The sequence below is a fragment of the Ambystoma mexicanum genome, chromosome 6p (genome assembly GCF_040938575.1).
Source record: "Ambystoma mexicanum isolate Mex_15411 chromosome 6p, UKY_AmexF1_1, whole genome shotgun sequence".
In the NCBI taxonomy this organism is placed as follows: Eukaryota; Metazoa; Chordata; class Amphibia; order Caudata; family Ambystomatidae; genus Ambystoma; species Ambystoma mexicanum.
In genome coordinates this window covers 450,093,252-450,104,419 of record NC_090935.1, presented here as the reverse complement: position 1 = coordinate 450,104,419, position 11,168 = coordinate 450,093,252, and the positions used below count along the sequence as shown (strand labels likewise).

General features: G+C 42.6%; 1 long non-coding RNA gene across 1 annotated transcript; it reads right to left on the bottom strand.

Moving 5' to 3' along the window:
• Window positions 1-563: 563 nt before the first annotated feature.
• On the bottom strand, window positions 564-5,535 carry LOC138511515 (uncharacterized). The gene is made up of 2 exons (XR_011280625.1): window positions 5,429-5,535; window positions 564-1,047 (listed from the first exon to the last, which is right to left on the bottom strand). It is a non-coding gene; the product is annotated as an uncharacterized lncRNA (long non-coding RNA).
• Between the last annotated feature and the right edge of the window lie 5,633 nt (window positions 5,536-11,168).

Sequence of the window (11,168 nt, the reverse complement as noted above, 5' to 3'; positions counted from 1 at the left end):
TGTTTTACTGCTGCATGACATTTTTTTTATACAGGTGTAAAACGAAAGCATTTCTATGGAATCTACCTGCATTTAGCACCCACAAAAAACAGGCATATCCATAGAAACATTTGTAAATGCTCCCTCCAAAGTGTAACCGTTAGCCAGAATGAACATTCTTCCAAAACAAAGCATGCAATGAAAGGAAATGAAAGAGAAAAGGTGATTTGACTGCTTTCACTCTTAGAGCCACGCAGGCATAAGTTCACAGAGAGCACGTGGGGATCTCCTTGGTTGCGCTCCGACTCGCGAGGCAGCGCGCGCAGGAATACGTGTCTATCTCTGCGTCGCTAGCTCACGTGAGCTGTCGCAGCCCGAGCTGTCTACAGTGCTAGCCACAGCAGACACACCTATTGTTATGTGAATACTCATGCTAGCTCACACTATAAGGGCACTGCACGCACGCACGTTTCAGCTCCCTGGCTACGCAGGGTGCGCAAAACACTTTAATGTATGGAACAATGACTAATCCCCCACACTAACGTGAGATGGGGGTTTAGATTCTATTAAAGACAAGGAGGCGATTATTATGCAATACAATCTTTACTCTGAAACCACAGCAGCAAAGAAAATACTTTTACAAACAAAAAAGTTTCCACAACAGAACTAGATAGAGTTCAATGTCAATGTATGGGGAACTCCCCAAACCATCATGGAGGACAGGTCATGCCCTGCAGGGGACCAATGAGCAGGGACCCTCTTCTATATATGTCCATTACTCTAACCCCAACCCCTCTTTCTGCAGCTGTCTTGCACCAGAAGTCCAATGAAACGGTTGAACTGCGTAGCGCGGAGAAAGAATCCATCGAAACTGGAGATCTCCACCTTCCCGCAGCCTGAATCTATGCCGAAGTTCTTCTGGATACGACTTCTCATCCAAAATCACGCACTCCACAACTTGTAACTGCGAGCCACACTCCTGATGAGAACCTCAACTCGTGGCCGAAATCACGCACTCCAGAACTTGTAACTGCGATCCACACTCCTGAGCAGAACCTCAACTCGTACCTGTAAGAACAACAAGCAAGAAGGGTGGGTGGTTGGGAAGAACAACAAACCAAAGAATGTTCTCACTTGAACCACCTGTGTACATGCGTATCACAATTGTCATATCATATCATATCATATTCAGGGTGGGTGGGAGGGATAATAATCGCCTCCTTGTCTTTAATAGAATCTAAACCCCCATCTCACGTTAGTGTGGGGGATTAGTCATTCTATGACAAGACAGGAGGCTCATATTATGCAAGTTCAAAGCCCTTGCATCTCATTAGTACGTACAAAATGATCCAATATAATAGATAATATAATAAAATAATAGGAAAGGAAACATTTTTTAAATGCTTTCATTAAATCAATCTGTTGACCAATCAGAGAATTGCCCAAGACTAGATTGCCCAAAAAGCTGTCTTATAAGGCAAAGTCAAATCCACTGCAAGAAAAACAGGAATGTGCCAAATCCAGCGTTCCTTACAGGCCACCAAAACCAACTGGTTAAAAGAGGGGAAAACATTGAACAAAGTTTTCCTATACTAATAGGTTAGGACAAAACCATCTGAAATAAACACCTATGTTGTTCAATCAAATATTCAAAACACTTAAATTCGTACCATTTTTGGGGACCTAGAAAGCAAACCAATGAAAACAAACACCTAGCTCTCCTGGTGATAAAGAAAAGTACCCCATAGGGGTGAAAGTCTTATAGGTTCCATCCCATGCATTAAAGGAAGATATCGCATTAGAAACAGGGCATGTCACAGAACTACACTGGGGAACCAAGAGGGAAAGACAAATCTTCAAAAGGGTAAAATGGGAGTAAAAAATCATTTTTATAAATTTTGTAATAGGACAATCCATCCTGAGCGGAGCTGAAAAGCAATAGAATTAATCTACAATTGTCTTCAGACATATGTGTATACTAAGGAGGGAAGTCTTCTGGAGGCAGAAGCAGAATGGAAGAGACGGCCCCACCTGAGAAGCTAACCCGTCAAACCGCCAACACGGAGACCCTCAGACCTCCCGAACTCTTGAAGAAGGACTCTGCTACCATGACAAAAGGCAGATATTATAAACCTGATCCTTAAGAGGCCAAACTTGGCAAGAAGAAAAAATGTATCCGACATCCAATCACTATCATTATAGTGATATCTAAACTCCTTTGTAGGTATGCCCGGTGCTTGAACCTTGATCCCTCCTCCCTGGTGATAAATCCCCTAGCGGATCAAAAGTAACCGAAGGAGGACACAAAATTTCCAAAATCTTAGCAAGACTCTAAACTGCAAAGAACTGATCACTAAATGGTTAAACTGAAGGTGTACACCAGAAGAGGTCCAACCTATATTTCAGCCAATTTGCAGATCTTTGAAGCTCACAGCACCCTGAGCTGGCACCTTGCTGCAAACAAACTCTTGTGAAAACCCCAAAGGTCCACCTGCCATGCAGGTGACTATGATAATCAAGTCATCAACCAAATATATATCCCAGCACTCTGGTAATCGTAGCGGCAGACACCGTCTGAAAGTTAATGTATAGACTCTGGAACGCATCGTGATAGAGGGTCATAACGTGGATGGGGGATAGTATCACTCCCAGACCCCTCTATCCCACCAAGGGATATTGAGCCTTCCCAAAAGAGGAGAAACCTCCCCCACTTATCCAAAGGAAAAACCTTGCAATCCAGAAAGAAAACTACCCTGAGGACCACATTAAAGCCCCGCTTTACACCGTTAAGAGAAATAAATACCCACTAGCGCCTCTAACCAATCCCCTGACTGGACAGACTCCAGTTAACTTATTGAAATACCAGAGATTAGCACAAAGGAAATTAACAGACGGGAGGGAAATGCTCAGTGCGAGTCTGCACTGGTCACCCGCCAGAACTCCTGTAAAAAGGAAAAAACTGAAACGATTGGATACTCCCAGAGGTGTAATATTATGATGCAATCTCCCCCAAGGATGGCAGGAAGGGGAATGAGGGGGAAAGAACTCTGGATAATTACCAATGCCCTGTAAATGCAAGGTTGAGAAGAAATCTGGGACCACTGTCCCCTCCAACCCTGAGGTCTGAGTCACTGTATTCATGTGAGGCTGACTGGCCACTAAGGGAATCAGGGGAAGGAAAAACTAAGCACATTGTCCATAGCAAAACAGTACTTATACAGTACTACGAACCCTCAGGTATATGAGTGGTGCTTAACACTACTACGAGCGTTGTGTGGTGTGAGGTGTTCACTTATCGATCTCAGCAGGATAAAAGACTGATGTAGACCTTTCCAAAATTAGGAACCTGTATCAGAACGGTCAGCTCGGATATGAAAACAGCACTCTAAAGAGGTTAAGCAACGCTCATGAGGGTACAGAAGCCTGCGTGTACTCCTCGAGCAGAGGAGAAGTTGCAACACACTGTTAGACGGTTAGCTGAACCATAGGCCAAGCTTTGGGAGGAAAAACATGAGGCAGGCGCCAGCAAGTTATTATTTGGCAACTCGTCTAACTGATACCATCAAGTGTTTCCAAACACTCCATCCAAGTAAAACATGGTTGCTCAACTTGTCATGTAAAAAACTGAACGGTTACCCTCGAGCTGACCCTGTCTCCACCAGAACCAAAAGAATAAGGAATGTCCAATGGGACAAAAGTAGGGGAGAACAAACGTCCCCACTAAAGAGAGCCTTAAGCCCTACAGACCTCAATAGAGGCATAATGCATCATCTTTATTCTTCCTCATGTTGAGAGAAAATACTGTAGCTTAATCAGCACTGGTATTGGGTGGAGCAATTGAGGTCGGGAATCAAAACCTAAGGAAAGGACTGAGTTGTCCTGAAACTAACTAAGGTAAAGGGTGACAGAATTTTTAACTAAAAGATGAATGATAACACCAGAGAGATGGTTAGAGAGGAAGGTACAACCCCATATGGGTCTGTTTACAACCACTTCCACACTCTTTTCTTTAAAGCACTTAATAAATAAAGAATATATAATATATGAAATATATATAAAATATCCAAAGAAGAGGGGTTACGCCCTCACAGGGGACCGAATCCCCGGCCCTTATATAAGCTGATACTCACTGAGCTTTCTGGGCCACTGACAATTCTGAAAAAACGCAAATGTGTTCCAGTCAACACTTAAACATATTGTTTATCAAAGCGTACACTGAGCAAGCGCACCTCAACTGCTCACCCCAGCAGGGTGAGGCAACCAATAGTACACGAGGGAGCACCTCGCAGTAGGAACAAGGCGAAGCCTGAAACCGAGCAGGTTACTGCACGCCTACAAGACCAAACAATGGCGTCAGCCATATGCAGCACCTAAACAAAGCTGCCGACCTTAAGGAAGGAATACACTGAGCAAGTGCACCTCCAACTGCTCGCCCGAGCAGGGCGTGATAATCAGCAGTACACGAGGGGGTAACCTCGCAATAGAATCAGGCTGAACCTGAAACCGAACTTATGGCACCTACAGTGAAGGCAAAGCACATAACTTAAGAAATAAGTAAATGAATAAATAAACAAAGAAAATAAAATAAAACTGCAGACTGGCAGTGCATCGGGCTCTTGCGCTGGATGGTCAGACTTTGACCTAACAAACCCACAGTCTATCAGTAAACATTCTTTCTTTCCAGCACTAAAGGTAAGGAAATGTGTTGTGTCACCAGGGATACGAAATTACAAACATTTAACAAAACCACATTTTTACTATTAAAATGTTTGTGCTATAATCTTTCTGAAGAAGTCATGAACCAACCAAATGCCCATTAGGAAATCCCTGCTCAACTGAGCAAAAAAGGTGACAATCAAATACCTCCACTGTAAAATACAATTATTTAAAATATAACAATTAAAATATACAAATAAACATGCGCTGGTCGGCCGCGAACCCGGGTCTTCCTGCATGGGAGACCTGCAGCTCTATATTTGAGCTAACTTGGCTCAGTACTGAAACAGAGGCTTTTGTTACAAACATAAGCCACAGGGGCAGGCCGAACCCAAAGCCTGCAGCACCTGGAATCCCCAGGTGACCATAAATCTGTCAAGGGGCACGAATTCAAACAGGCGAAATGAAGAGGGAACAGTGTAAACAACACTGCTCTCGCGCACGCCGGGAGCGAGTTGATTAATGCACTAGAAACACCTGAGTTTACAAGCGCGAGAAATTTTTAAAGAAGAAATAAATCAGAGAGCTCCCTCGAACTCACAACCTCATGGACTGTAGTCCGAAATTCAACCATTGCACCACTGCTTCAGCTGAAACAAGATGTATGAGCATAATACATATTTTCTTTTTGAAAGACACCAAAATGAAACCAACGGCCGCATGCGGCTATCCAGATACATTGTATCAAATACACAAATTCCTTTATAATAAAAGGTAATTAACACATATTTACCATATATGCCATATTCAAACTAATAAAGCCTACTACTGACAAACAATGTAAGACACAACTGAAAGGGGTGACTTAGCTCTGTGGTGTCAGCAGCAAAGAAAGAGGGGTTGGGGTTAGAGTAATGGACATATATAGAAGAGGGTCCCTGCTCATTGGTCCCCTGCAGGGCATGACCTGTCCTCCATGATGGTTTGGGGAGTTCCCCATACATTGACATTGAACTCTATCTAGTTCTGTTGTGGAAACTTTTTTGTTTGTAAAAGTATTTTCTTTGCTGCTGTGGTTTCAGAGTAAAGATTGTATTGCATAATATGAGCCTCCTGTCTTGTCATAGAATTGGGCATATGTAAAATACAGGGGGGATTAAAGGTAATAGCCATCTATGGTATTCAATGTATCTGCTTTCTAGTTTGGACTATAATTCTTACATCAAACATAAGCCGACAATTTCTCAGAAGCCACACACCAAGAAAGGCGTTGATTTAGGAAAATCGCCAAAGGAAAACAGTGCTCGTCATGGTACAGATTGCAATCTGTGGTATCGTTGAGCTATAGGCAGAACACCACAAAACATGTATCTTTCAAAGTTTCATAGTTCACAAAATGTAGACTCTGTATAGAAGCATACCTATACCTTTCCGCTGTGTGGTTATTTTCTGCCCACGGGTTCCAAGTGACATCTGATGAACAAGAGCAAAGTTTGAGTCGTGCGTAATGTTAGGTGCAACCTGAGGCGGAACACATCCCTGCTGTTCAGAGTTTTACATCCACAATGTTATGTCGTATATGATCCCAATACCTGGTCTCCATCTACTCGTCCTCACACCCCCCCTGTGTTATTTGTCCCATCCCCACAATGGAAAGGAGCAACACATAGCTGGCCATCTGTCACCCTTCCTCACCTCCCTCATGTGGCTCCACCACTCTCCCCTTCACTCAAGAAATGTCAACATACAAGGCACCTGGCCATCACCGCACACCTCCCGTGTGTAACCCCCCCTTCCAACTATCAAAAAGAAAAACATGTGACTGGGTCCTGCCCCTCTCCCCCCTTCCTCCCTCAAGGGACTTTCTGCACCCAACCCCGGAACCCAAAAAGGAAGAATCATGACTGAATCCTGCCACAGTCCACCACCTCTGAAAGCTTTACCTCTCCCTAATCCCCCCTGAGGTCACCGCTATTGGAAGCTCGCAGCATGCAAGAGCGCAGGGCCGCTCCATCATTTGGCCCCTCAGCTTCAGTTGCGTGCTGTGGGAAGGATGCAGACTTGGCCACGGCGCTTTCCTCCTCCCCTATACATCCCTCAGGCCCGAGGAGATCCAAAAGAACTGAAGGATCGCTTTGATATCTGAGGGATGCATGAACCTTAAAGAATGACTCTGCTATGAGGATGACTGCTGTACAATCTAAGTGCATGCTTTTCTATTAGAGGACCTTGCTTGGTGGCTTATCTGTGTGAGTTGTCACCTTGCAAATGTATTAATCTAGGGCTATATTTTCCATGGTAACATAGCGTGCCTTAGACTAATGTTTTTCAGTGAATTTCAGTTGTTTTTTCTAACATTAATTTCGAGAATTTTGTTTTCCTTTATAATATACTCAGTCAATATGTCTCAGTGACCTGCAGTGACTGTGCCCACGGTATTGGACTTTGCAATATCCTGGTCCATACATCCATCACTGCACTGCCAGTAGACATGCACTACAGCAATGCCCACCCCACAGAGTGCCCCTCCGAAGTGCACTACGATAAAAGCCTTCAGCCATGCCCACTGAACACGGTGCTGGTCTCAGGACTGCCTCTCTAAGGGAGGTGGAATTTGCCAGTAAAAGCATAACTTAATTCTTGTGAGCATCAATGTGCAAATCATGCCTGGGAGGAACAATCTTTAACCAAAAAAGTGATGGGGGGAAGGTTTAGAAATAACCTGAAACACTGGCAATGGTAGCCGCCCTGCCCAAACTGCTAGGCCAGGTACCCTCTGCACTGAAACACAAGCATTCCCATAAATGTTTAGGCCTTGTTGGGCCTCATCAGTGAGGTACAGCTTGGTTCCCTATGGCACAGCGAACAAGGGACCCGTGTCTGGGAAAACCCTCTCTCACAGAGGGAGACCAACTATAACCAAAAATGTGATGGGTGGAAGGTTTTGAATTAATCTGAACCACTGGCACTGCTCTGGACCACCTTGCAAACCACCGTTTTATAGCCTGCCTGCACCATTGAAAAAGAGGTCTTGCCATATGCAAATCAGTCAGGTACTGCCACCAATCAGAGCGGCCCTGCCAGATCTGCTAGGCCAGGTCCCCTCTGTATAGAAACACAAGCAACCCCAGACATATTTCGGGCTTGTTGGTCCTCATCAGTGAGATGTAGCTTGGTTCCCTGTGTCAGAGGTTGCCTCGAAAAACTCACCAAAATATTACAAAAGTAGTCAAAAAGGAGTGTATGCCGATGCAACAAGTAACACAGTTTTATTCAGGGCCCCAGATGCAGCTGGGACAGCAAATTCAAACAGACCGCAGAACAGAATTGCATGAAAGGCACTGTCAAAGAAATGCCCCTAAATTCAGTACATTTATACAATGCAAGTAATTCGTATTTGTGATCATTCCAAATGAAAAACTCTCCCCACACAAGGCTGATTGAATTTTGGACTATGCACTATTATTGAAAAGCATACATTGCGGTCAACAATTGGGTCGATAAACCTTCCCACACCACCCTCAATTACAACATGTGATGTCACAATCCATCCTCAATTGCCACAGCACAAAGTTAATTAATTTCAACATTTGAGATGACCAGCAGAACTTTAATCAACTGCCCTGGTTATTTCACAGATATCAGAAAGAGCCACCTCACCTTTTACAGCACTACTCTCGCAGCTGATAAGTGCGTTCCTTTACACTATGTTGGACTGGTATATTTATTACATTATTCCTCCCTTTTATTAATTTATTTATAACTAAATCTTTTTGGGCCTCTCTTTCCTTTTTAGCAACTTCATCTTTATGTATCCAAAATATTCCAATCATGCCATGTCTTGCCCAGTCACCTCCCAACCATTTACATCTTCCCCCACCCATACACACCCAGTCCCATCCATTAGACATTGAATCAAGAACTCGTGATAATGTTAATGTTATGTAACGTTTGTAAGGCGCAACTCGCCCGGAGGCTTCAGTGCGCAGCAAGACAGCAGCTGGACAACAGGAGGTAAGAAACCCGAGGGAAACCAGAGTTCAAGAGGAGGTCTAATCATTAGAGTTAAAAAGGAATGTGTTAAGGGTGCTCTGAAAAGAGAGAACTTCAGGGCATACACGGAAATCAGTGCGACGATAATTTTATAGGCAAGGGCCAATAGCATTAAAGCTGGTACCACCAAAGTGAGTCAGACTATGACGGGGCAGTTCAAATCTGTTCGAATTGCTAGATCGAAGAGAGTGGGGAATACAAGAGCACCTAATCCTATCCTTCAAATAAACGGGCACTTTGTTACTGAGGCATTTATGAATGAGAAGAAGGATTTTGTAGATGACACAGTGTTTGAAATAGAGAGCCAGCAAAGGCATTTGTGAGCCTCAGTGACAAGATTCATTCTCATGAGTCCACACACAGCTCAAACAGCATTGTTCTGAGTAACCTGAAGAGAATCCAAGATGGACTTAGAGGTGCCTGCCAGCAGGCCATTGCCATAATCCAGTTTAGAATCGACCAGGGCAACAGCAAGGGCAGCAGTGTTAGTTTCTGAGAGAAAAGGTTTGATTTGCCTAACAAGGCGGGTGATATAGGCACATGATGATATCAACTGGCAGACATGTTTTTTCATACTGAGAGAGGCATCAAAGAATATGCCCAGGGCCTTAACCAATGGTGCAGGTTTTAATACCATGTCAAAAGCTACATATCTGGGATCCAGTTTTTGAAGGAGTTCAGTGGTGCCAACCAGCATAATCTCGGTTTTACTCCTTTTAATGGAAAGGGAGTAGTTAATCATCCATTCCTCTATCAGATTATACATTGAGGTGACCTTTAAAAGGTTCTTGTCATAATCACCAGTCAATTCAATGAATACCTGGATATCATCGGCATAGTTAGTATAACCCAACATCTGCAGGCTGTGTAAAATCCCATTAATCTGGATCCTCCCCTTCACCTTTCTCCATAATTTTCCTTCTATTATTCATTTCAAAACCTTTTTTGTCAACACTCAAGGTTAACATCAACGGTCCTCTTTGGATGTTAAAATACACTTTTAAAATATTCTTAAAAATGCAGAAGGTGATGAGAATGAGGACCAACATGGGGACAGTCGCTCGAAACAATCAGGAAAGCCAGGTGGGTAACCATGTGAAGATACTGTCCAGCCAGTCTTTTGCCTGCACTCCATTGACGTTGCTCATCATCTTTCCCAGCAATGTCCAAATCTCTTCTTTGGCTGCATTTAGAATTCCATTTGAGGCCTCACCATCTGGTGTGGCCATAAAGCAACCTGTCCCAAACCTGGAGCAGACACCTCCTTCGACGGCTGTTAGGAGGTCTAAAACAAACCTATTTTGAAGAGCCACCAAGCGCAAAGCCCTCATTCGCTCTTTAATGTTTTTTTTCCTTTATTGTATATTGGTTTAAAGTAACCTTTACAAAATCACATACAATATCATTAAAACGTTAAAACACACATACTAACATTCAAATACATATAAAGATTCTTTACAAACTTTTCAGACTATCTCACACAATATTAATTCATAATTACAATTTAGGCAAAATCTAAAATTAATTTTCAATCATTAAATCGCATCGACTTCTTTACCTAAAAAGTTCATATAAACAAAATCTAAAATTCTTTTTTGAAGAATACATCGCAGCCAATTCTTAAGACAGAAATGATGCATTACGACAGAGATCTATTATGTGACTGCTTATACAAAGAAGACTGTCAAAAAACCATACAACGATGCTGGAAAACCCTTGCTTTCACAGATCTTATACATGTGTGCTTGCCCTTAATCAATTAGGTCACGTTACATATAATCGTAAGGAAAGCGATAACTCTGATCTTCAAGGAGATATCAGAACCGTGAAGCATTTCAGACCATATCTGTTCTCTTATCACATACGATGTGTCATAAACAAATTCCGAAAAATATACAACCCTCTCATTGATCAACATTGGGCACACTAGCAACAGGTGCAACAATGTTTCAGTAATCCGCACAGTTGAGCAGAATCTACATATTTTCTGATTCTCAGGAATTAATTTCCGAATAAAACGAATCTCCCTTGTATTCATTACATTAAACCTGAACCGCATTATATTATTGCGCAGTTGTCGTGAGGGGTATTTTACAAGATATTTCTCTAACTCGGGAAACCATTTCCACAGAGATACAACTTTGCAGTACAGCTTGGAATTCATAACAGAGGAATTGTTGGCAACCCTGTCAAATGCTTTGATCAACAGTTTTACCTTTGCTGGTCTCTCAGTGAGACATTTTATTGTAACTCCAATATTTGAAAGAATATTTTCCACCTCTGTTTTCAAATTCATCATATACTTCCTTGTACCATTGTCATTAAATAACTAATACAAGGATTTTTTTTTCAGCTACGACATATTTCTGTATAACATTGTTTTTTTAGATTCCATAATACCTTTCAAAGAGCAAAGACCAAACTCATACCTTATGATTGGTATGCATTTTGATAAGAAAAACAATACTTTTTTCCAAATT